This window comes from Pinus tabuliformis, chromosome 1_2, assembly GCF_031772625.1.
Source record: "Pinus tabuliformis cultivar Carrire ecotype Pingquan chromosome 1_2, CPIR1, whole genome shotgun sequence".
NCBI classification, from domain to species: Eukaryota; Viridiplantae; Streptophyta; class Pinopsida; order Pinales; family Pinaceae; genus Pinus; species Pinus tabuliformis.
This window is the reverse complement of record NC_142298.1, coordinates 15,604,859-15,610,158: the sequence shown is the minus strand read 5'-3', so window position 1 is coordinate 15,610,158 and position 5,300 is coordinate 15,604,859.

The following is a 5,300-nucleotide window of genomic DNA, read 5'->3' as shown; positions in this document are numbered from 1 at the left end:
GAAGTTGCAAATCTACACCATAATTTCTACAAGTTGGAGTCAAATGTTACCCATCCATATATGTGGGTAACTCCGTGAGACAATTTTTCTCATGTGATGCAACTTTTTAGCCAACAATTACACATATTCTTAAATTATCCATAACAGAGATCATTGTAAACATTTTTCACATACATCAAACCCCTTAGATGCCTCCTATTTCTCATATACTAATAAACCTACTAATTCACGTAATCAACATACTCATCTAGTGATGGTGGTTCAACACACATGAGATACATTAGCCATTATATCATATGAAGCATTAACATTTGTTGTGTTAGGCATTGAAGTAAAGATAATGGGTTGAATTCAGATCATAATGGATAATGATACTTGGAAGTTATCTTGTAACCATGATGGCTATTTTCTTTCGCTATCTGGAAAGGACATTGATAAGAGGCTTGAATAGAGATAACATGATCATATCCTTCCATGCTTAACATTTTCTATTTCTCCTTTTATTTATTATCCATTCTTTTGGGTTGTTTGTTGTCAATCATTCATACTAGTTCCTTATTTGGCTCATCTTATGAGAATAAGGGGGTTCGAAATGCCAAGAGCTTAATCCTATTCCAATAATTTATAAAACAACATCTACCAAATATTAAAATGAAAAATAGCGGCAAAGGATGAATAATAGTTAAAATTCAATATAGCTTGATCTCTACCCCCTCATGTGAGGTTGTCACCATAATTCCATGCCTATTATGATCTATCAAAGTTAAAGGGATACCCTCTTCTGAAGCCATCACACCATTTTCATGCATATCATGTTATACCAAACTTAAAGGGACTTAAAATAACATCCCAACCCCTATGATAAAATATATACCCATACTAAAAGGAGATTCAAAAAGAAAACCAATGAAGCTTACAAATCAAGCTAATCAAAGAAAAGTAAAAGGATAATTAAGGGGTGGAAAAAAGTAGTGGTGGGTAATGGGTAATTCAAGTAAAAATGTGCTCCCTCTATAATGGTGCTTATGGATGAAGATATTTCATAATCCATGTATAATACTATGACACTACTCATGAATTCCACCCCTAACCATATCACTTATTGTTGAGAAATCTAGGGCATCAATGATTAGGAGATTTCTCTTCTTGATAATTTCTTGTGATATACTTTTACTTCTTGGATTATAATATTCTGTTTTTTTATATTATTAATGTGTTCTTTACATCAAGACAATTACCAAATTAACAATAGATGACAAGAGACATTGTATCTAGGGTTGTCAGCTAGGGCCAAAACGTCTCACTGTTTGAGAGGAAAACCCAATCATAAATTCTTCTTATAGAGCTTCAATTGACAAATACCAAGATTATGGCAAAGATCTTTGACTCTAGTATCCTACCAAGACCCTTGTCACGAGCCTTGATGCTCTGCCTCTTCTCCTTCTCGGATTCTTATAGATCTCGAACTTCTCTCCTTGACTTCTTCTAGAGAGTCTCAGTCTCTTTTCTTCCACACTGCTCTTCTTGGCTTCCCTAGCGAATATTGGTATCTTAGGTTAACTCTATTTCAGAAACCCTAGAACAATCTTCGCTCCTTGATAGGTCTCTTCAAGAGAGAAAACTATAACACTTCTTCGTGGTTTCTTCTTGTGAGATCCTATATCCAAAAAAGGTCACTTCAATGTAGCAGCAAGTTCTTTGACCTTCTCTCTATGCCCTCGGACCTACTTCCTTCTGACATGGGAGAGTACACAGGCCCAATTCAGAATTCTAGAAAAATCCCTTCCTTCGCTATCCTTCCTTGTTCTTTGCTCTTCTTTTTTAGTCCTTTCTTTGCACTTATGCTTATAGGATCTTCTTCACCGAATTTCTATCTTTCAAGTGAGGCAGAGTGTGGCTATATATACACATTGTCTCATGTCCTTTAGGCCAACATGATTGCTTCAGGGAGAGCTGACATGATCTTCTAGTTTTCTCCATTTGTTGTAGGTTGACTTGAAGAAGGCTAATGACAAGGTCTCGGAGGAATACTTTACATAGACAAGTGTGCCTATTTAAAATGTGTAACATGACTTCATTACATGACAATGACTCTTTTATTCTTTTATGACTAGATGACAAAATTCCTAAAGGCTCTCAATGGGAGCCTTGACTCAAAAATAAAATCTCTTGCTCATGAAACCCATGATGCAAGAATTACAATAATTTTATTTTTCTTCTTTTACATCTCTTACATAAAATCACAATTACATGTCATTATGAAGACCGAACCTAGTTACACTTTTCAACACTCCCTCTTAACTAGGGAGGTATTCATAATACTACTTGGTCATTCTCAATCTAAAGAATTTCTCATAAGAAGAATAAGATTGGTAACCCATTTTTTTAACATCATATCAACCAACGTTGTTACATAGCAAGGCCTTGACTAACAAATCTATCTCTCCACAATATCTGAGCTCAATGCCGGCGAGACCAATGATTTATAGACACTCATCAATGTCTCTCTTAGAACATACCCTACCCGGGTATTCAGGGTGTATTCCATGATGACTATTCTTATCTTGGACTCCCAACCCTCAAAGAATATCAGTCCTCCATGACTACTCTTCTCTTGGATTCCATATCTCATCCTCAAAGAGTATCGAATGCCAAATGATTACCCAATTATCTCATTTTGTCTTCCCAGGTGAAGACCAGAATGATGTGTCTATCTCTGCCTCTCAATTAGGGAGGACATATCTATTCCATTAAAGGAATATACTCATTCCTACACAAGGAATGTACCTAAGCTCCATATTGGCTTAGGAATTTCTAAGCTTCTTCCAAGTAAGAAACTTTCCACGCTCCCTCTGAAAATAAGGACCTTCAGTAGCTCCTCAGGTGGAGATGATGGGAAAAATACTTTAAGAACTCCTTTCTTCGATGTTATGAATTTCTTGTTTTTTGTTTCATATTTTGGGAATGTTCATAGGGAACACACCATCCATAATTTTCATTCATCAGTCATGTCGTCATTCCTTTCATTGGAAAGTGATCCATCAGTCTTTACCTGGCATTGCTTCATGCTATGCTACCTTCATCAAGCTTTCTTTTTCGGAAGGTTCCTGCATCTTTCTACATGGTTCTCCATGGAAGACATTCATAATTCTTCTCTTCAGTAGCCCTGCATAATCCTGTCCAGATACTAGTTTATAAATAATCAGTACTTAAATCATAATTACGTTTGTAATGGTATTTCATCATGACATCTTCTTGTAAGCATCGAAATCCTGCATATATGTTGACATATCTCCCAAATATATACATTGTCAAGGGTGTCCATATTTTCAAGACTTCCATTAGAGTCTACATATCTTTTCAGCAGATTTTCAAGTCTTCTTGGTCCTTCGGATGTTGACTTCTTTTACCATGGTTGCATAGCTTCATGATCTCTTCCTTCCTTTCTTCACACATTTCTTTCCCATGAGCTTCAGAGTTCCTCAGTAGTAATAAAACACCTCATACTTCCATATGAGGACATATTATGTTGATTTCATCTAATAAATATGTGAATCATGAATTATAGCATCCTTTTGAGGAGATTCCTTCTTTGATCATGCCTCTTAAGAGCAATGATCCATATTTTTTGCAACCATATGAAATGAATTCTATAAAATCAAATGTAAGCATCCATACCACATTTTCCTTTTAGATCATCCAAACTTCCTGCAACAGCTACCTTTGAATGAAAGAACTTCATTTCCCTTAATCTGCTTCACTGTCATGTTGTCATACCATCATTCTATGAATTCCACAAGATTTGAATTCTTGAATAAAAACTTGTTTTTCCTTTTGGTCTATGAATCTTACAATAAAGATTCCACTAGAGAATTTTGAGGATATTGCATATCCTACCCTGTAGATGTTTCCTTTTTGACATATGTATGATAACTTATTTTTCTAGATGACTTCTATAAATATCACTTGATATTTCAATGAGGTTTCCAAGAGTTATACCCTACTATTGACAATGTTGGATCCGCCAACATCAGGGGATCACCCCGGTATAAAGTCCCAACTAGACCTGACATTGTTTGGTGTGGGAGTCCCATTAGGTATGATGGCCCGGTTGCCATTGTCTTAAGGATTTGCCTCAACTCTTTCTTGTCAGCACGAGAGAGTGGTTCGCTTTGTCTTCGAGAAGTGAGGGTCTCATGCCTGATGAGTGTAAGTGTACTTTTGTCAATGGTTCTTTCACTCTGAGGGGAAGAAGGTGAAGGTGAGTTCCAGGTTGACAGGGATCAACCCCAACTCGGCTAGGAACACACAACATAAAAGGACATACACAACTTCTGGCGGAGCAGTCACAACATACAAGGTAAGATAACATGTACAACACTCACGGAACAGTCCGAACTAGTGCAACGTTGTTACAACAAGGTTTAGGTGAAAGGTCATCTTGATGTCCAACAGAGTAGTCGACACAGAAGGGACAACATTGACAACGTATACAACACATTTCCATTAACAGATTATGCATTAAAACAAATGAAACAGTTCAGATGTAGAATACAGGTTAAAGCAACATGCATTACAATTGTTAAAGATCAGTCTTAAAACAGATACAATAAATGTGTGAAAACATGATGGCCTATTAACAGGCTTCTAAATAAAGCGAAAGTTCCAAGACACATCGTTACACCATACATCACTAACCCCGTCAGCGGAGCATTGGAGCCACTACTTACTCCTTAAAGAAAAGATTACAAACTCTCTTGGCTATGTGGGAGGAGTTGAGGTGAAAAGTCCTTTGCATGTACAAATGAGGGGGTATTTATAGCCAAGGGTGAAACTGACCCTTGTGGTTGTTCAACTACCGTCATGATCGTTTGAATTCCATGACTCTTCAACTTTCATGACTCTTTCTTCAACAAGTGGGTGTCTTGGAATTCCACGTTACATCACATTGATTAACAACAAGCCCATGGCGAAGATGTGGGCGACATAACTCATGACGTGACTTGACATGACAATGTTGGTACATTCGTGCTACTACTAGAGTGCATGTCGAGCTATAGTGCTCCTGGATGATGGATGTCTTCATGGTGTATCATAGCTTCACCTCTGCTTGGCAAAGTGCAAGGAGTCTTCAATGATCCTTGGTTCGCTTGATGAAGCTTTACCATGTTGTTCCTTGCTTACATTTTAGAAGGCTTGACGGGCTCATCTGTTCGCAAAGGTGCATGTTCGTCGCGTTCGTCCGCTTCGCATGCTTCATTCGTTCCTCCATTGGTGAACCTGTCATTCTGCATGTGCTC